Genomic DNA, 26,101 nt, shown 5'->3' on the forward strand with positions numbered 1-26,101 from the left:
CACACCACAACCACCACATCGATTGCCACCACCGGATACCATCGCCTCTCCATCAAACCTCCAATTAACAACCATCATGAAATTTTCTTTACATTTCCTTGTTGTGTTATTTGACTACTACAACCGCTACATAAACTTTTCTGTTTTAAACAAGGAACAACCGAACACCCTCATCACGATTAAACCTACAACTACTACAACTTCTATTCTTTGATCCACAAACATCATCGTGAGCCACCACTCATCTTCTTGTTCACTCTCCATCCATTCATGCTAACGTTGCTGCCATATTACGTTTCCTATATAAATCACCATTTTTTTTATTTCATTTCATCTTCGTGAACCATCGCCACCATCATGACCTTCACGATCACCACCCTTATGCTAACCAAGAACCACCACTACCTCTACCCATATCTCTCTCTACTTTTCTATTTTGAAACCGCCGTCACCATCAAACTCAATCGAAGTTATGCAACCTGCTGTTGTTACTACCATTTCTGCTTAACTTACTTTGATCACTTACTACCATCAAATATCGCCATAACCATCAAAGATCACCATCACCAACCGTTTAATCGAACTATGTTACTAATGTTTCAGCTACGTTTGCTATCATTACTACGGTTTAACTACTGCCTTCAATCCTAACGTCACCACATACAACCAATGTCGAACACCACAACCATTTTTTTTATTAATTGATCCTTCCTATTTATTTTCATCAAAACACCAAGATCCACAATCTTTTCTCTCTTTAATCTCTCTCTTGTAATTCACAACCGATACAGCTACTGTTTAATGATAAAGAAGGATGATGATATTACTGTAGCTGCATACATTTTCTGTTTCTCTGATTGAGTAGTTCAAACCCAGACATCACTTGTTAGTTTTCGCTACGATAAACTATTGTTACTTCCATTTGGTTGCAACCTAAATTTGAGACCCAATTGCTACGGTTTCATGAATAAATGATAAAGAAGATGATGAGCCGACGATATATGAAGAAAATATATGATGGGGTATGGTTTAATTATGATGATGATGAACTAGTCGATATTAAGATGATGATGATGATGTTGTAATCGTGATTTAAATAAGTGATTAATGATGATGATCATCGTGATGATGATGAAGGCGATTAGTTGATGAAGATGATAATATAAATGTTCGATGATTATGATGAATCTGAGATGATACAGTAATGACGAGAAGATCTGTAAAAGGAAAACATGTTGGTGAGCATTTAGGGTATCCAAGAAAACGCGTGGTCTTCCAGTGCACCATAAACTTATTTTATTTTTTTTTAAAACCGCTCAACTAATTTATTTAATCAAAAAGGATCTGACCCCTTTATTGGTTTTGCTTCTTGGGCCGTGATAATTTATTTGGCCTTTTTATATTTGGGCCGCGTACTAGTTTTCATGTTGGGATGATGTCATCTTGGTTATCTGATCGATTAGTGGAAGATGAAAAAGGAACTCGCAAGTATTCGGGTTATATAGAATTAGTGTAGGACTTCTAATAGAAATAATAGATCAGAATAGTGGTGTGAGGTGTTAGCATGATAGCGGGATGTCTTGGGTTCAAGCCCGGGCCGGGGCATTTATCTTTTTAAAGCTTGTTTCATTAAGGTAGCACTTTTATTATTTTTATTATTATTATTATTATTATTATTATTATTATTATTATTATTATTATTATTATTATTATTATTATTATTATTATTATTATTATTACCAATATTAGAAATAAGATTATTAGTATATTTAATATTATTATCATTATTAAAATATATAGTATTATTATTAATATGACTATTAAAATTTCTATTAGAATCATTATTTTTATTAAAAGTACCATTATTATTTAAAATATTATTTTTATGAAAACTTACATTTTTATCTTATCATTTTTATCTTTTCATTAAAATTATTATTTTTACTAACATTATTTTTATTATTAAGTATTATTATCAAAACTATTAATAGCCGTATCATTACTAAATCTAATTACTTTTAGTATTATTATTATCATAAAAAGATACAAATTTTTATTTATTATTATTATTAATATTATTTTACCAAATAAATAGCTATATAAGAATATATTTAAAACATATCGCATAACAACCTTAATATTTTCATAATAAATACTAATTAATTATCTAAAGTATATAAAATAAATATAGTTAATATAGTTACCAATGAAACATACAAGTTACTAAAATAGTAATTAATAATAATATCTAAACTTGTTTGATTACAAGTATATGCTTTAATAAATATATGAATAATATAGGTTCGTGAATCCGAGACCAACCCTACACTTGTTCAATGACGTCATATGTATTTTTACTACAAAATACAGTATGGTGAGTTTCATTACTCCCTTTTTATGTATATTTTTTGGGACCGGGAATACATGCGCTGATTTTATTAATGTTTTACAAAATAGACACAAGTGATCAAAAACTACATTCTATTGTTGGATTATGAATATTGAATATCACCCTTTTTTAGCTTGGTAACCTAATGATTAGGAAACGGGTATGGCCCCTAATCGACGCGAATCCTAAAGATAGATCTATGGACCTTGACAAGTCCCATCTGGGGTACGGATGCTTTAGTACTTCGAGATTATTATTATTATACAGACGAGAGGTTCTGTTTGGGGATATTCTATGCATTAAAGTTAAGACGGTTATCAAACGTTCACCATATGAATGATTTTTAATTCGCGGGTTACGCGTGTTATTTTGTGCTCGGGTTACGTGTACAATTAAATTTATGAAATCTTGTGGTCTATTAAAATGATGGAAATGATCGATTATGATAAACTAATGAACTCACCAACATTTTGGTTGACACTTGAAAGCATGTTTATTCTCAGGTATGAAAGAAATCTTCTGCTGTGCATTTGCTCATATTAGAGATATTACTTGGAGTCATTCATGACATATTTCAAAAGACGTTGCATTCGAGTCATCGAGTTCATCAAGATTATTACTAAGTCAATTATAGTTGGATATATTATGAATTAGTATGCATGCTGTCAACTTTCGAGGTAATGAAACTTTGTCTTTTAAAAATGAATGCAATGTTTGTAAAATGTATCATATAGAGGTCAAGTACCTTGCGATGTAACTAAATGTAATGTATTCATCCAGATAGATTAGGACGGGTCGTTATAGGTGGTATCAGAGCGGTGGTCTTAGCGAACCAGGTCTTGCATTAGTGTGTCTAACTGATAGTTGTTTAGATGCATTAGTGAGTCTGGACTTCGACCGTGTCTGCATGTCAAAAGTTTTGCTTATCATTTGTTTTCGGAAATTACCTGCGTATCATTCTTAGTCTAGACACATTTTACTGCATTGACTTCATGAATAGTGTATTGACAAAAATTCATATCTTAGCGTATCTTTTACTGTAGACTTTGCCTGACAGCTTCCGTAGATTCCTCTGTAACTTATGAGATTTAGTATTATATATGCATATGTAAATTATGTATTGCAGGGTACTAATCTACATCCTATAATCTAATTCTTATCGAAAATCTTTCATCTGATCATACGAGATGAATCCCTCAACTAGTTCAAGTCCCTCAGATTCTGATATGGAGTTTCACTCGAGCTCCGAAAGCATTGTGACCGGAATGGATCAACCAATTGGCCATCATCTATTCTGGATGAATTGGGAATGTGTTCGTAGTCTACTAAATCATTGGAGACAAGAAGAAGGTGGTCCCTTTCATCCACCATATTGCCCACTTGGCGAAGAACCTAAAGCACCCACCGGCGAACCTATTCGAAACATCATTTTCACCCTCATTTCCTGAATATCTCATCACGATTATATTCTATCAAAAATTCTAAACCTTATTCATCCGCTCGTTCTAACCGACAATCATTCAGGAATAATAGAAGAAGTCAACAAATTTCACGCTCGGATAGTGACTTTGGAGAATATGATGCAAAATTTACAGCTTCAGCAATATCACCAGCACCAACATCAATACCAGTACCACCAACAACCCAAGTTCAACATCACACACCTCAACATCCCATTATGTACCTCGAGCATAATCATCAATCTGCGAATCGTTCTACATTATTTATCTTCGCTCGACATGGCGATTATGTAATCTCTAATGTTTTAGAGATTATATATTCTTGTTCTAACGGTAAATAAAATGAGTTTAACATCATATTGACTCATTAAATCCATGATTACATCTGAAGAAAATATATATGTATATATATTTTTTCATAAAGATTGTAATTAAAAATTCTTTCGTACAAACTGTTAATGGTGAAAATATTATAACGGGTAGGTAATACCAGAGGAATATTTAGATTTCACACTAATAAGTACACTGTACATTCTTTCAAATCTAATTCAACAGTCATTTACTATCCTATTTAAAACCACCGATATACGTATCCGTTTACCGCAGAATAACCTTTTTCATTCAATTTCATATTTGGATTTTGATCTATCAGAATCCAACAAGTGGCATAATGAAGAAAACATTGGACAAAAATAAAATTTCTTAGAAACAAACAAATTAACCAAGAGAAAATTTTGTTAAGAATCCACGCTAACAAAATCCTAGCTAACTGTTCCTAGCTAACTGTTAATTCCTTATTACATTTTATTATCGCAGTTTATTTATCGCAATTTATATTCTCGCAATTTTATTTATCGTCATTTAATTTCTGTAATTTATTTTACGCACTTTATTTATCGTCATTTAAATACTGTTATTTACGCATTTAAAATATCGGGACACGTATACAATGTTTTGACGTATCATATCGACGCATCTATATATATTATTTGGAATAACCATAGACACTCTATATGTAGTAATGATCGAGTTAGCTATACAGGGTTGAGGTTGATTCTATAATAATATATATACTTTGAGTTGTGATCGAGTCTAAGACATGTATATAATGGGTCACGATACGTATTTGTGACGACCCGGAAATTTTCGACCAATTTTAAACTTAAGTTGTATTTGATTTCGACATGATGAGCAAAGTCTGTAATGTTGAGTAACAAAGTTTTTAAACTATATTCATAATAACATTTGACCTTTGACTATTCCCGACGATTCACGAACATCGATGTATAAATAAATAAATAAATAAATATATATATATATATATATATATATATATATATATATATATATATCTATACCTATATAATATTATAATATATATATATATAATTAATAAATATTAAATATTAATTGTATGTTATTATTAATATAACTATTAAATAATACATAACTAATATTAAATATAATTAAAAGTTAAAACATAAATACTATATTATTATTACTTTCATTATAACTATTATTATTAACATTAATATATGTATTATTAATACTATAATGTTTGATAGAAAATATATATAAATATATGAAATTTGATATGAACAAGTATTATTAATATGTAACTTGTTATATTATTATCATAATTACCATTATTATTACAAAAATAATACAAGTTATTATTATTATTATTGTTATTATTATTATTATTATTATTATTATTATTATTATTTTTATTATTATATTATTATTATTATTATTATTATTATTATTATTATTATTATTATTAGAATTATTATTATTATTATTAGTAATATACTAATTAATTATTAAAACTAAATAATTATGATAAGAATTCAGATATAAACAAAATCATGAGATTCCAATATCTGTGATTGTACGAATCAGTTTTACATATTTTCAACTTTTACATATTTTATTTTATTTTTTTTGTATTTTCTTCCTTAACTGATTCTATATGTCGATCTCATTCTTTATATATAACAGTCAATTAAATTCACGATATTAGCATAAACCATTTGAGAGTATCACCAGTATTATCAATTATCAATTGTAGTTAATCCAAATCTTGAATTAAAATGAAGAATAAAACTGGAACCAGTCGACTGCTCTGCTCATATTCATTTTTTTTAATTCATTGAATTCTCAATAATTTTAAAAATCTATTAATGCAATTATGTTAAAAAACTTTTACTTAAACTATCTGGAAAATTTCAAGGTTCAATTTTTCATATCAAGTTTCAATTTTAGAGTCAAAGTTTCGATTTGAAAAAGTCAACCATTGTTCTTCAAGCAAATTCGAGTTAATTGTTGTGTTTCAAATTAAATTAAAGATCCAGATAGTTTCTAGGAGTTGTTTACAATGTTTTTCATGTTATAATTGTTAGATAAAACAGCCAAGATTTTTCAAAGAGAATTTGAGTTCATTAATGGTCGACGGGTCTGTTATGATCCTGTTATTTTTATATTTTTTCTGTTAATTAAACAATTATTACACAAGTTGTATTTCTGTTTCATTTATAATATCTAAACCCAACAATCTATGTCACATTTTTGATCATGGAGATCACATTTATAATAATGCAAGAAAAACAGATCTGCACGAGTGGTTAAGGGTGTTAGTGTATGGGCGAGAGGTCTCGAGTTCGAATCCGGTTTGTGGCTATTATTTTTAGGGAAGCTTTTAAAGGGTAAAATCTTTTAACTTTCATTTATTATTATTATTATTATTATTATTATTATTATTATTATTATTATTATTATTATTATTATTATTATTATTATTATTATTATTATTATTATTATTATTATTATTATTATTATTATTATTATTATTATTATTATTGTTGTTGTTGTTGTTGTTGTTGTTATTATTGTTAATGTTTTTAATACTAATTATTATTATTATTATTAGTATTGTTTTTGATATGATAAGTATTATTATTATTAACATTATTATTATTATTATTACCATTATCATTATTAGTATTATTATTATGATTATTAACATAAAAATCATTCTTAACAATATAAATATTATTATTATTATTACCCTTTTTACTAAAGTAACTTTATTTTCAAACCTGTCGTTTTTATTAAAATTAATATTAATATTAATTATTAGTATTATTATTAATAATGTTATTATTATTATTATTAGTACATCATCATTATTAACAAAAACTATCTTTTTAAAGAGATAAATATTTTGTGCATGAAATATACTTATTACACATACTAATATTTCACATAACTATATAAATCAAACTTACTAATATTATTTATTTAAATACGTACATATAACAAACTATTGATTTTAAACATAACACTAAACAATAAAGTATATAAATAAATATGGATATATTAATATAGCTATATAGATGTTAATCATTTTGAATATATACACAAATTAAATATATAATATATAAATTAAGATATAATAAATAAATTTGTTCGATTACGATTATGTGTATTAATATATATACAAATGATATACGTTCGTGAATCCGAGGTCAACCCTGCATTGTTCAGTTTCGTCGTATGAATATTTTTACTACAAAATATCGTATTGTGAGTTTCATTACTCCCTTTTTATGTATATTTTTGGGCTGAAAATACATGCGCTGTTTTATAAATGTTTTACGAAATAGGCACAAGTACTAAAACTAATTCTATGTGGGTTTAAACCAGAAATATACCCTTAGCTTGGTAACATTAAACTACTTGTCTATGTACGGTAGGCGCGAATCCTAAAGATAGATCTATTGGGCCTGACAAACCTCATCCTGACTATGGGATGCTTTAGTACTTCGAGGTTATTTTAAACACACCTGATCTGGTGTACTTTAGAGGGTAAAACATGAACGTTAAGGCTTGTTACCGGGTGCCTACAACTTATAGAATACTTTTATACACTGGCGAGTGTACATATATTTATAAACGGAAATCTTGTGGTCTATTAATATATTGAAATGATTGTTATGTTAAACCTATGAACTCACCAACCTTTTGGTTGACACTTTTAAGCATGTTTTTTCTCAGGTACGAATTAAGTCTTTCGCTGTGCATTTGCTCGTTTGAAAGATATTACTTGAAGTCATTCATGGCATATTTAGGTCAGTACCTTGCAATGGGACCAATTGTTGAATACTTCATCCAGGTGGATTAGGACGGGTCATCACAGTTGGTATCATAGCGGTGGTCTTAGCGAACCAGGTCATGCATTAGTGTGTCTAACTAATAGTTGTTTAGATGCATTAGTGAGTCTGGACTTCGACCGTGTCTGCATGTCTAAATTTTGCTTATCATTTTGTGTCGAAAATTACCTGTTTATCATTCTTAGGGAATCACTTGCTTATCACTCTTAGTCTAGACACATTTTACTGCATTGATTGCATGAATAGTGTATAGACAAAATTCATATCTTAGCGTATCTACTACTTCATATCTTATCGTATCTATTACTGTAAACTTTGCCTGACATATTCCGTAAATTCCTCCGTAATCTACGAAACCTTTTGCTCTAAACATATAGATATTCTATTTAATTAGAATACCACCCGATAGCTGGAAAATTATTTCATATCAAAAAATCCTTTATTCAATCGAACGAAATGGAATACGTCATTAGTTCAAGTCCTTCGAATTTCGATATGGAATCCCACTCAAGCTCCGGAAGCAGTGTGACCGGAATGCATCAACCAATCAGTTATCATCTATTCTGGATGAATTGGGGATGGGTTCGTAGCCTCCTCAATCATTGGAGACAAGAAGAAGGTGATCCCTTCCATCCACCACATTGCCCTCTTGGCGAAGAACCTGAAGCACTTACCGGCGAACCTGTCCGAAACACCATTTTCTCTCTCATTTCCAGAGTATCTTGTCACGATTATATACTACATCAAATTCTAGATTATATTCATCCACTCGTTCCGATCGACAATCATCCTGGAGTAATACAAGAAGTCAGCGAACTTCGTGCTCGAGTAATAGTTTTGGAAAATATGGTGCAAACTTACCAGCTTTAGCAACATCACCGACATCAACATGACCAATAGCAATAGCACCCATACCATCAACCACACACGCCTCAACATTTCATTCTGAACCTCGAGCATAATCATCGTTCTACGAATCATTCTACATCATTTATCATCGTTCGACATGGTGATTATGTAATCTTTAATATTTTAGAGATTATATACTCTTGTTCTAATGGTAAATCAAATGAGATTAATATTATATTAACTCATTAAATCCATGATTACATCTGAAGAAAATATATATGTATATATGTTTTCATAAAGATTGTAATTGAAAATTCTTTTATACAAACTGTAAATGGTGAAAATATTTTAACGGGTAGGTAATACCCGAGGAATATTTAGATTTCACATTAATAAGTTACACAGTATATTCTTCGAATCTGATTCAACAGTTATTTACTATCCTACTTACAACCACCGATGTACGTATCCGTTCACCGCAGAATAACCATTTTCATTCAATTCCATATTTAAATTTTGACCTAACAGAATCTAACAAGTGGCATAATGAAGAAAACATTGGACAGAATAAAATTTGTTAGAAACAAACAAATTAACTATGAGAAATTCTATTAAGAATCCACGCTAACAAAATCCTAGCTAACTGTTCCTAGCTAATTGTTAATTCCGTATTACCTTTTTATTTATCGCAATTTTAATTCTCGCAGTTTTATTTATCGTCATTTAATTTCTGTTATTTATTTTACACACTTTAAATATCGGGACACGTATACAAGGTTTTGACATATCATATCCACTCATCTATATATATTATTTGGAATAACCATAGACACTCTATATACAGTAATGCTGGAGTTAGCTATACAGGGTTGAGGTTTATTCTACAATAATATATATAGTTTGAGTTGTGATCGAGTCTGAGACATGTACACGGGTCACGATACGTATTAATTAATTCAAATATTATATATTAAACTATATATGATTTATTGGACGGTCAACTGTGGACTATCGACTGTGGACTAATAATATTGGACAATTAAAATGAATTAAAATATTGATTATAACATATGAAACTAAACACTTCTTCAAGTTTGCCACTTGACTTTATCTTAAACCTCATTTGTATCTTGACAATTACAATCTGCGTTCAAACCTTTCATAATTCTTGAAAACACCTTAATCGAGAAAATGAACCAACCGTACTTCATCTACTGAAGAAAAGATTTATGCATATAGTTATGCACCTGAAAACACTCGGAATCTAAGTAAGCGTTTAAAACGTATCTGTGCTAGCTCTTTTGGCATTGTTATTACCGAAAATTACTTTGCAATCCCTTTCCAAATTAGCCAAATTTGTCACAGCTCCAGCAAGTCAACTTTGACTTTTTAGTCAGATTAGCCTTATTATAATCTTGATATATATGAAAACTTATCCATCATCGTTACCGGAGAACCGTTTATATTCCACCACATTAGCAGTAAACTTATCAGCAACTTCATTACTTATTGACTTAAGTCTCTCCGAAGAACCATTATAATTGTTCATTAAAAACCCTATCATATACTCATCCGTATCTTGTAACGAGAATTGCCATACCAATTACCGAGAATCAGCAATCAGTATTTCGAATCTCGCAACATGCCAACATCAATAGATATACATATAACATTCATCTCTTAGAATTATGATCTTTCATCCTGAAACTATGAGAAGCACCCGGTCTACGAATCAATACTTCAAATTCTGAAAAAGCTGAATACAGCAGCAAAAACTGTACACGACTTTAACAGTCGAAAGTTTGATGATAAAGAATAGTATGTTGACAAAACTCAGAAAAGTTGGAATTGGAAATTGGAGTGAGCAAATCATGAAGAGGACTATGGACAAATCACAAGAACTAAATCTGTATTTAAAGAATTCTGATGATTCCGTATCTGATGATCTCTTCAGCGAATATCTTGCTCCATAATTATTCTAAATCCTTGCGAAAGGATTTTCTTCATTAACCTTCGATTTTACAAATTCCAAAATATCGTCATAAATATCTTCGATATTTCTAAAGATATATTCATAATTATCCTTATCTGAAATCAGTTATCTTTTCACGTTATTTGTATTACCCCCTAAAGGAAAATGTTTAATTTCTATATTCTGTAAACCTCCAAGTTTAAAATATGAATGATATTGAAGTAGTGTTGGGAACTGATGCATGAATTAGTATAATATAATGACACTTGATCAGCGTGATTATATTACAGTAAGTCATGCTGAGTTTCTAATGAAACGTGATGATTAACAGATCATAACGTTATCATGTGCCACGTTACACGACTCTTACATTCTATCTAATCTATAAGCATATCAAGAACATATTTTCTTGATAGTTCTATCTTTTCCCGCAACTCCTGGTAATTTAACCAATCAAGATCGTGCTATTTCAATCTTTCTCTTAGAACGTTAGTCATGTCCATTCAAAACTCCATACCTGCGAATTCTGGACCATTATTCGTTTGACTTAAAGTCGGGAAGAAGAAGAAAAAGTATGGAACTTTAAAATATAAAGGAAACGAAGAGGGTAGATTTATAGTGAATATCAGACAGAGCAATCAAAACAGATTATTGCATTTAACCAAAGAAGATCCTATTTCCTTAATTATCGAAGAACCAAATCTTATTACAAAAAAAAAAAAAATCCTCTAAATTCCTTGATTTCCAGAATTCAGAAGTGACCACGTCAATAGTTAAGACGAATCTTTATTTCCTCATTTCACTATTTCGTGATAGCTTCACTCGTACATTTCGAATGATTGAATTGTTTTATTTATATTACCCATTGATGAAAAAAAATAACTCTATTTATCAACTTATATGTGTCATGAAAACATACTTATTGTCATCCATGACTATCCCAATCAAATTTCGGGACGAAATTTCTTTAACGGGTAGGTACTGTGACGACCCGGAAATTTCCGACCAATTTTAAACTTAAGTTGTATTTGATTTCGACACGATGAGCAAAGTCTGTAATGTTGAGTAACAAAGTTTTTAAACTATATTCATAATAACATTTGACCTTTGACTATTCCCGACGATTCACGAACATCGATGTATAAATAAATATATATATATATATATATATATATACCTATATAATATTATAATATATATATATATATATATATATATATATATATATATATATATATATATATAAATAATAAATATTAAATATTAATTGTATGTTATTATTAATATAACTATTAAATAATACATAACTAATATTAAATGTAATTAAAAGTTAAAACATAAATACTATATTATTATTACTTTCATTATAACTATTATTATTAACATTAATATATGTATTATTAATACTATAATGTTTGATAGAAAATATATATAAATATATGAAATTTGATATGAACAAGTATTATTAATATGTAACTTGTTATATTATTATCATAATTAATATTATTATTACAAAAATAATGCAAGTTATTATTATTATTTTTGTTATTATTATTATTATTATTATTATTATTATTATTATTATTTTTATTATTATTATATTATTATATTATTATTATTATTATTATTATTATTATTATTATTATTATTAGAATTATTATTATTATTATTAGTAATATACTAATTAATTATTAAAACTAAATAATTATGATAAGAATTCAGATATAAACAAAATCATGAGATTCCAATATCTATGATTGTACGAATCAGTTTTACATATTTTCAACTTTTACATATTTTATTTTATTTTTTTTGTATTTTCTTCCTTAACCGATTCTATATGTCGATCTCATTCTTTATATATAACAGTCAATTAAATTCACGATATTAGCATAAACCATTTGAGAGTATCACCAGTATTATCAATTATCAATTGTAGTTAATCCAAATCGCGAATTAAAATGAAGAATAAAACTGGAACCACTCGACTGCTCTGCTCATATTCATTTTTTTTAATTCATCGAATTCTCAACAATTTTAAAAATCTGTTAATGCAATTATGTTAAAAAAACTTTTACTTAAACTATCTGGAAAATTTCAAGGTTCAATTTTTCATATCAAGTTTCAATTTTAGAGTCAAAGTTTCGATTTGAAAAAGTCAACCATTGTTCTTCAAGCAAATTCGAGTTAATTGTTGTGTTTCAAATTAAATTAAAGATCCAGATAGTTTCTAGGAGTTGTTTACAATGTTTTTCATGTTATAATTGTTAGATAAAACAGCCTAGATTTTTCAAAGAGAATTTGAGTTCATTAATGGTCGACGGGTCTGTTATGATCCTGTTATTTTTATATTTTTTCTGTTAATTAAACAATTATTACACAAGTTGTATTTCTGTTTCATTTATAATATCTAAACCCAACAATCTATGTCACATTTTTGATCATGGAGATCACAGTCGGTTTTAACTTATGAGAGGAAGAAGATGAATACGGGTATTACTATAAAATGAATTAGAATGATAATAATGCAAGAAAAACAGATCTGCACGAGTGGTTAAGGGTGTTAGTGTATGGGCGAGAGGTCTCGAGTTCGAATCCGGTTTGTGGCTATTATTTTTAGGGAAGCTTTTAAAGGGTAAAATCTTTTAACTTTCATTTATTATTATTATTATTATTATTATTGTTGTTGTTGTTGTTGTTGTTGTTGTTGTTGTTGTTGTTGTTGTTGTTGTTGTTGTTGTTGTTGTTGTTGTTGTTGTTGTTGTTGTTGTTGTTGTTGTTGTTGTTGTTGTTGTTACTGTTTTTAATACTAATTATTATTATTATTAGTATTGTTTTTGATATGATAAGTATTATTATTATTAACATTATTATTATTATTATTACCATTATCATTATTAGTATTATTATTATGATTATTAACATAAAAATCATTCTTAACAATATAAATATTATTATTATTATTATTATTATTACCCTTTTTACTAAAGTAACTTTATTTTCAAACCTGTCGTTTTTATTAAAATTAATATTAATATTAATTATTATTATTATTATTATTATTATTATTATTATTATTATTAATGTTATTATTATTATTATTAGTACATCATCATTATTAACAAAAACTATCTTTTTAAAGAGAGAAATATTTTGTGCATGAAATATACTTATTACACATGCTAATATTTTACATAACTATATAAATCAAACTTACTAATATTATTTATTTAAATACGTACATATAACAAACTATTGATTTTAAACATAACACTAAACAATAATGTATATAAATAAATATGGATATATTAATATTGCTATATAGATGTTAATTATTTTGAATATATACACAAATTAAATATATAATATATAAATTAAGATATAATAAATAAATTTGTTCGATTACAATTATGTGTACTAATATATATACAAATGATATAGGTTCGTGAATCCGAGGTCACCCCTGCATTGTTCAGTTTCGTCGTATGAATATTTTTACTACAAAATATCGTATTGTGAGTTTCATTACTCCCTTTTTATATATATTTTTGGGCTGAGAATACATGCGCTGTTTTATAAATGTTTTACGAAATAGGCACAAGTACTAAAACTAATTCTATGTGGGTTTAAACCAGAAATATACCCTTAGCTTGGTAACATTAAACTACTTGTCTATGTACGGTAGGCGCGAATCCTAAAGATAGATCTACTGGGCCTGACAAACCCCATGCTGACTATGAGATGCTTTAGTACTTCGAGGTTATTTTAAACACACCTGATCTGGTGTACTTCAGAGGGTAAAACATGAACGTTAAGGCTTGTTACCGGGTGCCTACAACTTATAGAATACTTTTATACACTGGAGAGTGTACATATATTTATAAACGGAAATCTTGTGGTCTATTAATATATTGAAATGATTGTTATGTTAAACCTATGAACTCACCAACCTTTTGGTTGACACTTTTAAGCATGTTTATTCTCAGGTATGAATTAAGTCTTCCGCTGTGCATTTGCTCGTTTAAAAGATATTACTTGAAGTCATTCATGGCATATTTAGGTCAGTACCTCGCAATGGGACCAATTGTTGAATACTTCGTCCACGTGGATTAGGACGGGTCATCACAGTATTAATTAATTCGAATATTATATATTAAACTATATATGAATTATTGGACTGTTAACTGTGGACTATCGACTGTGGACTAATAACATTGGACAATTAAAATGAATTAAAATATTAATTATAACATATGAAACTAAACATTTCTTCAAGTTTGCCACTTGATTTCATCTTAAATTTCATTTGTATCTTGACAATTCCAGTCTGCGTTCAAACCTTTCATGATTCTTGAAAACACCTCAATCGAGAGGAGGAACCAACCGCACTTCATCTACGAGAAGAAAGATTTAAGCAATAGTTATGCACCTGAAAACACTCAGAACCTGAGTGAACGCTTAACACATATCTGTGCTAGCTCTTTAGGCATTGTTATTACCGAAAATAACATTGTAAAATCTTTTTCAAATTAGCCAATTTTGTCACAGCTCCAGTAAATCAATTTCGACTTTTCGTTCGAAACAACCTTATTATAACCTTGATATATATTCGTTCGAAAATCTTTAGAGAATATCTTGCTCCGAAGTTATGTTAAAATCTTGCAGAAAATTTTTCTTCATCAACTTTCGAACTTAGAAATTCCAAAAAAAAAAAAATAATCATAAATATCTTCGATATTTCTGAAGATATTTTCATTAATATTCTCGTCCGAAATTATTTATCTTTTCGTGCTATCTATGTTACATCATAAAAGAAACTGTTTTAGTTTCTATTCTTCTATAAAATTTGAGTTTGAATTATGAATGATTTTTTTTAGAAGTGTTGGGAATTGATGCACGAGTTAATATAATATAATGACACTTGATCAACGTGATTATATTACAGTAAGTCATGCTGAGTTTCTAATGGGACGTGATGATTCACAGATCATAACGTCATCATGTGCCATGTTACATAACTCTTTCATTCTGCTTAACTTCTGAACATATCAAGAAAGTATATTCTTGATAGTTCTATTCTCAGTGATTCTGGTAATTTGACAAATCAAATCGTGCTACTACTTTTCCTTTCTACCTGGTATATTATGATAATTCGAAACTCCATATCTACGAATTTTGGTCCATTACTTGCGAAACGAAAACAAAAGCATGAAGCTCCGAAATAAAAAGGGGGTATAAATCGCAGCAAATAAGAGAGAGCATTAACTGTGAATGACAATGATTATAGAAGACGGAAGTAGGAACTCCGATATATAAGGGAAAATATAAAGCCCGATAACGAACCATAAATTACAAACCGTGGATATCAATGTTTATCGAAACATAAAGACACAGGAGATTTAAAAATACTATAACCCTAATGGCGAAGTAGAAGTAAACAGATTCCTCCTGTAGAAGTTGGAAAAAGAGAATGATTGTTGCGATAGTCAGGATAAGGACAAGGATCAAAACTGGGTTAAGCATTTTCACAATCTTTTGAATTTGAGAATTGAGTATAGAAGTGGTGAAAACTAATAGAAGGAAAAAGGTAAATTTATAATGGAAATATCAGACGTAGTAATCGGGACAGATCATCGCATTTAATTAAAGAGATCCTAATTTCCTTAAATCTCGAAGAATCAGATCTTATAGATTTCCAAGATTTTCTTTTGAATCCCTTGAATTCCGGAATTCAACCATGACTACGTCAAAAGTTATGATGAAACTTACTTTCCTCATTTCACTAGTTTGTGATAGCTTCACTCGTGCTCTTCGAGTAACCGAATTGTCTTATTTATATTACTCAACGGTGATAAAAACTCTATTTATCAACTCATATGCGTCATGAAAATATTTTTATTGTTAGCTATGACCACCTCACTCAAATTTCGGGACTAAATTTCTTTAACGGGTAGGTACTGTGACGACCTGGAAATTTCCGACCAAATTTAAACTTAATCTTTATATGATTTCGATATGATAAGCAAAGTTTGTAATGTTGAGTCTCGAAAATTTTTGAACTGTTTAATATATTCAATTACCTTCGACTGGTTTCGACGATTCACGAACAATTAATTGTAAATAGATATGTGTGTGTGTGTGTATATATATATATATATATATATATATATATATATATATATATATATATATATATATATATAATAAAAAATGGTAATTGAAGATATAATTTGAAATATTATATGTTATTGCTATTAAAATTTAATTATGTAAAATAAAATAAAAATAGAATATTATAATAATTATTATTTAAAATATATCTACATATATATAAATGAAGTATATTAAAAATAAATATTAAATGATTGTAATACTCATTTGATGTCCCGATTGATATTAAGTAAGTTAACTTCAAACTTATATGATTTTAAAATAAACGGTGATTCGAAAAGGAGTTCTATAAACTTTAGGCTTACTAAAAATGTATTTAGGGCCTAGTTATTAAATTTTAAAACTTTTTATATTTTACTTGGGGTTGGGAGTGAATAATTAATGTAAAATTTATATAATAAGTAATGATCGAATTTTATACCATAATGACCAAAATAAATAAATATAGTTAATTTAAAAATATGGGATTTTTCTGAACACTTTTATTCGCAACTGTTTAACAACGGAGCATGATACTTTTCTCGTGAAAACTGTCGGCAGAGTTAATTATTATGATTCATGTTTAATTAAAGTTTGAATATAAAATATATAGTACTGTACCACGATGTGTGATGTTTATAATTCAAGATTATCTTTATCTATCTATATAGAATACATTACATATCACATATACATTCAGTGAGGATTATCAAAACACGCAAATGTCATTCTTCTTCATCATACAAGCTTCCACCACCAAGAGCATCATCACCTTGTCACCCTACAACCGGCCACCACTGTAACCGCCACTCAACCATAATAAACGACCACCATGTTTGTTGGTTTCCTACAAACTTTTGTGTGCTACTGCCATAACTCACACCACAACCACCACATCGATTGCCACCACCAGATACCATCGCCTCTCCATCAAACCTCCAATTAACAACCAATATGAAATTTTCTTTACATTTCCTTGTTGTGTTATTTGACTACTACAACCGATACACAAACGTTTCTGTTTTAAACAAGGAACAACCAAACACCCTTATCACGATTAAACCTACAACTACTACAGTTTCAATTCTTTGATCCACAAACATCATCGTGAGCCACCACTCATCTTCTTGTTCACTCTCCATCCATTCATGCTAACGTTGCTGCCATATTACATTTCCTATATAAATCACCATTTTTTTTATTTCATTTCATCTTCGTGAACCATCGTCACCATCATGACCTTCACGATCACCACCCTTATGTGACTACAAGACTATCACTCAACCATCTTGAACCGCCTGCACCACCTCCATCGCTAACTGAGAACCACCACCACCTTTACCCATATCTCTCTCAACTTTTCTATTTCGAAACCGCCATCACCATCAAACTCAATAGATGTTATGCAACCTGCTGTTGTTACTACCGTTTCTGTTTAACTTACTTTATTCACTTACTATCATCAAATATCGCCACAACCATCAAAGACCACCATTACCGACCGTTTAATCGAACCATGTTACTAATGTTTTAGCTATGTTTGCTATCATTACTACGGTTTAACTGCTGCCTTCAATCCTAACGTCACCACATACAACCAATATCGAACACCACAATCGTTTTTTTATTAATTGATCCTTCCTATTTATTTTCATCAAAACACCAAGATCCACATTCTTTTCTTTCTTTATTCTCTCTCTTGTAATTCACAACCAATACAGTTACCGTTTAATGATAAAGAAGGATGATGATATTACTGTAGCTGCATACATTTTCTGTTTCTCTGATCGAGCAGTTCAAACCCAGACATCACCTGTTAGTTTTCGCTACGATAAACTATTGTTACTTCCATTTGGTTGCAACCCAAATTTGAGACCCAATTGCTACGGTTTCATGAATAAATGATAAAGAAGATGATGAGCCTATGATATATGAAGAAAATATATGATGGGGTACGGTTTAATTATGATGATGATGAACTAGTCAATGTTAAGATGATGATGATGATGATGATGATGTTGTAATCGTGATTTAAATAAGTGATTAATGATGATGATCATCGTGATGATGATGAAGGCGATTAGTTGATGAGGATGATAATATAAATGTTCGATGATTATGATGAATCTGGGATGATGCAGTAACGATGAGAAGATCTATAAAAGGAAAACATGTTGGTGAGCATTTAGGGTATCCAAGAAAATGCGTGGTCTTCCGGTGCACCATAAACTTATTTTTTTTTAAACCGCTCAACTAATTTATTTAATCAAAAAGGATCGGACCCCTTTATTGGTTTTGCTTCTTGGGCCGTGATAATTTCTTTGGCCTTTTTATATTTGGGCCGTGTACAAGTTTTCATGTTGGGATGATGTCATCTTGGTTATCTGATCGATTAGTGGAAGATGATAAAGGAACCCGCAAGTATTCGGGTTATATAGAATTAGTGTAGGACTTCTAATAGAAATAATAGATCAGAATAGTGGTGTGGGGTGTTAGCAGGATAGCAGGATGTCTTGGGTTCGAGCCCGGGCCGGGGCATTTATCTTTTTAAAGCTTGTTTCATTAAGGTAGCACTTTTATTATTATTATTATTATTATTATTATTATTATTATTATTATTATTATTATTATTATTATTATTATTATTATTATTATTATTATTATTATTATTACCAATATTTGAAATAAGATTATTAGTATAATTATTATTATTATCATTATTAAAATATATAGTATTGTTATTAATATGACTATTAAAATTTCTATTAGAATCATTATTATTTTTAAAAGTACCATTATTATTTAAAATATTTTTTTTTATGAAAACTAACATTTTTATCTTATCATTATTATCTTTTCATTAAAATTATTATTATTACTAACATTATTTTTATTATTAAGTATTATTATCAAAACTATTAATAGCCGTATCATTACTAAATCTAATTACTTTTAGTATTATTATTATCATAAAAAGATACAAATTTTTATTTATTATTATTATTAATATTATTTTACCAAATAAATAGCTATATAAGAATATATTTAAAACATATCACATAACAACCTTAATATTTTCATAATAAATACTAATTAATTATCTAAAGTATATAAAATAAATATAATTAATATAGTTACCAATGAAACAAACAAGTTACTAAAATAGCAATTAATAATAATATCTAAACTTGTTTGATTACAAGTATATGCTTTAATAAATATATGAATAATATAGGTTCGTGAATCCGAGACCAACCCTACACTTGTTCAATGACGTCATATGTATTTTTACTACAAAATACAGTATGGTGAGTTTCATTACTCCCTTTTTATATATATTTTTTGGGACTGAGAATACATGCACCGATTTTATTAATGTTTTACGAAATAGACACAAGTGATCAAAAACTACATTCTATGGTTGGATTATGAATATTGAATATCACCCTTTTTTAGCTTGGTAACATAATGATTAGGAAACGGGTATGGCCCCTAATCGACGCGAATCCTAAAGATAGATCTATGGACCACGACAAGTCCCATTCGGGGTACGGATGCTTTAGTACTTCGAGATTATTATTATTATACAGACGAGAGGTTCTGTTTGGGGATATTCTATGCATTAAAGTTAAGTCGGTTATCAAGCGTTCACCATATGAATGATTTTTAATTCGCGGGTTACGCGTGTTATTTTGTACTCGGGTTATGTGTACAATTAAATTTATGAAATCTTGTGGTCTGTTAAAATTATGAAAATGATCGATTATGATAAACTAATGAACTCGCCAACATTTTGATTGACACTTGCAAACATGTTTATTCTCAGGTATGAAAGAAATCTTCCACTGTGCATTTGCTCATATTAGAGATATTACTTGGAGTCATTCATGACATATTTCAAAAGACGTTGCATTCGAGTCGTCGAGTTCATCAAGATTATTACTAAGTCAATTATAGTTGGATATATTATGAAATGGTATGCATGCTGTCAACTTTCGATGTAATGAAAGTTTGTCTTTTAAAAACGAATGCAATGTTTGTAAAATGTATCATATAGAGGTCAAGTACTGTGATGACCCGGAGATTTCCGAACAAATTTAAACTTTAACCTTTATATATATCCGACACGATAAGCAAATCTGTAATGATTGAGTTTCGAAAGTTTTGAAATTATATTCATTTAATTAAATACCCTTTGACCATGCCAAACGATTCACGAACAATTATGTGTAAATAAAGATATATACATATTCATAGGTGTGATTATGAAATTGAAATATATTAATGAAACAGTGAACGGATTAGTTAATATGAATATAAGCTATGAGATCTATTTAATGAAGTTGGAAATGTTATCAAGATATTGAATGAATAATACTTTATACGAACGTATTTGTTCGATGTAAGTTTATCGACGAGATTAAAAGATAATATCAAATGATTGAATTATCGGATACATTGAACTATGATTATGAGTCTCTGTTATGAGGTCCACTTTGAATTAGAAAACCCTTACTTTTAACGGTATTCGGAATATTTGGAAAAGTGATTGTATATAAGAACAAAAGTGTTAATTATTGGGGATTAGACAAAAGTTGGTGGAGGATTGAATTTCATAACCCTTGTTATTTGATTCGATCGATAGTAAGTTATTTTATTTAGAAAGGTTAAGGAAACTAAAATAAACATTAGCATATAAAGGAATTATAGGTTTAGAGTGTAAATGTTACGTGTTATAATATTTCCTAAACGAATTTAAAATAAACTTTGAACTATTATTAGTTTTCAAAAACTAATTATTATACTATTATATTAATACTTCCATGATATACAATATGTACAAGTTTATATATTTTAAATAAAAATATATTTATATGTTACAAAAAGATGAATTACAATATCAAACTAGTCATAAAACGTTTTGATTTAAATTAATATTATTATATATGTTTTGATAAACAATGAGACTAGGATTTATAAAAGGAAATGATCAAAATACTTAAAAGATAAAGTTACACTTTAAGTGGGTTAGTTTTTAATTAATTTAAGTCTAGTTATTAATAAAGGTACACGTCACGTAACCTAAAAGGCTAGTTTTCTAAACGTACGAAAGTGCGCCCGAAAAACCGAAAGTGGTACATGAGTCGTGAGACCACGACCGTGTCATTTTTGTAAAAATTATATTTTTACCATGAGCGTAAATATAATATAATATTTAATTAATTCTAAAGATTAAATATAATATATATATATATATTAAAAAAAAAAATTACGTATATCATGTAATGAAATTAGAAAGTGTCGGCAAGTGAGTGGTAGGTGGTGTCAATTTCTTTAAATAGAACAAATTGCAAATGTGAATTCATTTTTATGAAAACACTCCATCTATCTGTCTCTCGTTACTTCTCTATTATTATTATTATTATTATTATTATTATTATTATTATTATTATTAGTATTAGGATTAGTATTATTATTAATCTTATAGTTAGGAGTATTATTTTTAGTATTATTATACATAAAATATTACGACGAGGTCATGAACGGGTCATTTCAAGACAAGTTTTATGAGTAGGATAGAGCTAGGGAAATTATGGGTTATGGCTATGGAGGTGATGGGTATGGTTCATGGGTATGCCCGTGAGGTCAATTTAGTGTTTGTCATCTCCGTTGCGTCTACGTACCTTTCCTACAATATTGAACCTCAATATTGATACGTGAGCACTCATAACTTAACTTTTATTTATCAATAGTGTATCCCTGACTAGTGCTCGAGAAAATAGAATTATGCATGCTTGTATATTTAATATTGCCCCTAAATAGGTTATGTTGAATCTTAAAGGTTGTTATACTAGGGATGAGATAAGATATAAGATATGCATGTCGTTGGAAAGCTAGCGAAAAACTAAGAACTTTTCCTTTAGGTACCGAATGATTTTGACGGATGGATTAGAAGTTATCGTCAAATGAATTTTTGTATTATTATTAAAAATGATTATTATTATCGTCGTTATAATCGTCGTCATAACTATTATCTAATTATTATTATTATTAATATTATCATTATCTATAAGAAGTAGTATCATTAAAAATTGTTATTTTATTATTATTACTATCGTTAAAGTTATACTACTATTATCATTAAAATTATTATATTTAATATTAAAAATATCATCTTTACAAAAATCATTATTTTAATAGGAGTATCATTATTAATATAGAATTTCATTAGTAATAAGAATTATCATATTGTTATAATACCATTTTCGTAAATATAAATATTGTTATTATTGTTAGTAGAATAATAATAATTATCAATACAAAATAATACAACTTACTTATTATTATTATCAATGTTATTTTATCAAACAAAACTTTAATACAAATGATATAAATACCTTAATAAAACCTATCATAACGGTTTATGATATTCAATGAACTTTATAAAGTTTATTATCTAAGATATATAAAAGTATATTTTATTATATAAATTTTAATATAAATTTTATTTATTATTTACTCTATTAAATCTTTTAAAAATATATAAAAATATAAAACGACGATATTTAAAATATTTAATAATCATGTATAAATTTTGGAAATCATTTTGAGTTAATTTGATTTTTGTCGACTTTTACATATTAGTCTCGAGCATTAGGATTGTGGTACACTATGACATAACCTAAATTGTTAGACAAATATTGATCAACATATAAATATATATATAATTAATATAGGTTCGTGAATACGAGGCCAACCCTACACTTGCTCAATGATGTTATATGTATTTTTACTACAAAATACAGTATGGTGAGTTTCATTTGCCTTTTTACCCTTTATATTTTTGGGCTGAGAATACATGCGCAATTTTTATAAATGATTTACAAAATAGACACAAGTACGTGAAACTACATTCTATGGTTGAATTATCGAAATCGAATATGCCCCTTTTTATTTAGTCTGGTAATCTAAGAATTAGGGAACAGACACCCTAATTGACGCGAATCCTAAAGATAGATCTATCGGGTCCAACAAGCCCCATCCAAAGTACCGGATGCTTTAGTACTTCGAAATTTATATCATGTCCGAAGGAGGATCCCGGAATGATGGGGATATTCTATATGCATATTGTTAATGTCGGTTACCAGGTGTTCAATCCATATGAATGATATTTTTGTCTCTATGCATGGGACGTTTATTTATGAGAATTGGAAATATGAAATCTTGTGGTCTATTAAATGATGAAAATGATTATTTATGTTAAACTAATGAACTCACCAACCTTTTGGTTGACACTTTAAAGCATGTTTATTCTCAGGTATGAAAGAAGTCTTCCGCTGTACAATTGCTCATTTTAAAGATATTACTTGGAGTCATTCATGACATATTTCAAAAGACGTTGCATTCGAGTCGTTGAGTTCATCAAGATTATTATTAAGTCAATTATATTTGGATATATTATGAAATGGTATGCATGTCTGTCAACTGTCAATGTAAATGAAAGGTTGTCTTTTAAAAACGAATGCAATGTTTGTAAAATGTATCATATAGAGGTCAAGTACCTCGCGATGTAATCAACTGTTGAGAATTGTTTATAATCGATATGGACTTTGTCCGGATGGATTAGGACGGGTCTTCACAGTTGGTATCAGAGCGGTGGTCTTAGCGAACCAGGTCTGCATTAGTGTGTCTAACTGATAAGTCGTTAGGATGCATTAGTGAGTCTGGACTTCGACCGTGTCTGCATGTCAAAAGTTTTACTTATCATTTTGTGTCGAAAATCATCTACTTACCATCCTTAACAAATTACCTGATTATTACTCTTTAGTCTAAACGCGTTTTCTTGCATTTATTGCATAATAGTGTATAGACGAAATCTTATCCTGGCATATCTGTTACTGTGAACTTTGAATGACATTTTTCAAAGATTCTTCCGTAATTTATGGGATTTTGGTAATATATATACATATGTAAATTATGTATTGAAGGATACCAAATCTAACCCCTATAATCTATCTCATATTAAAAATTCATTCCCTTGATCATACGAGATGGATCCCTCAACCAGTTCAAATTCCTCAGAGTACGATAGCTTTTCCGATATGGAGTATCATTCGAGCTCTGACAACAGTGTGACCGGAATGGATCAACCAATCAGCCATCATCTATTCTGGATGAAATGGGGATGGGTTCATAGCCTCCTCAATTATTGGAGACAAGAAGAAGGTGATCCTTTTCATCCACCAAATTGCCCTATTGGCGATGAACCTGAAGCACTTACCGGCGAACCTGTTCGTGAAACCATTTTCTCTCTCATTTCCAGAGTATCTCGTCACGATTATATCCTACATCAAATCCTAGATTTTATTTATCCGCTCATCCCAACCGACAATCATCCCGGTGTACTAGCAGAAGTTAACGAACTTCGCGCACGCGTGACGGCTTTGGAGCTTATGGTGCAAGGATTACAAACACCATCAGCAGCACCAGCAGCATAATCAGTACCGCCAGTAACATCAACATCGCAAACCTCAATACTCTAGACATCAGCAGCATCACTGGCATCAACGGTATCATCATCATTAACACCAACAGTACCATTACCATCATCAACAATCACATTCGCATCACACGCCTCAACATCATAATCTATACCTCGGATATCAACATCACACGCATCATAGATACCACGGAGTACCAACAACAACAAACGATGAAGTATTGATTCATAACTTCATCGGAGGAATATTCTACGGCGATTATGTAATCTCTAAAGTCTTAGAGATTATCTATTTCCACCCTAACCCTAAATCAGATGAGTGAACCAAAATGAGTCAAGGAAGAATCGAAACCCTAACAAGGATGGTGCGCGATTTATTTGTTATACAAGCATCACTAGCAATTACCGGAAGTATCATCAGCAGCAACAGTACCGTTAGCATCACCAGTATAGTCAGTAACGTCAGCATCGTCAGAATCAGCAACACCTATGACATCACAAATCCCATCAGTTCAAGAATCAATGTGGAAATCGTTACCAATCAACAACGAATATGTTGTATCAACGAGTTATATAGTATTAACTCATTCCTTCTGAAGAATTATTATA

Source organism: Rutidosis leptorrhynchoides, chromosome 4 (assembly GCF_046630445.1).
Source record: "Rutidosis leptorrhynchoides isolate AG116_Rl617_1_P2 chromosome 4, CSIRO_AGI_Rlap_v1, whole genome shotgun sequence".
NCBI lineage: Eukaryota > Viridiplantae > Streptophyta > Magnoliopsida > Asterales > Asteraceae > Rutidosis > Rutidosis leptorrhynchoides.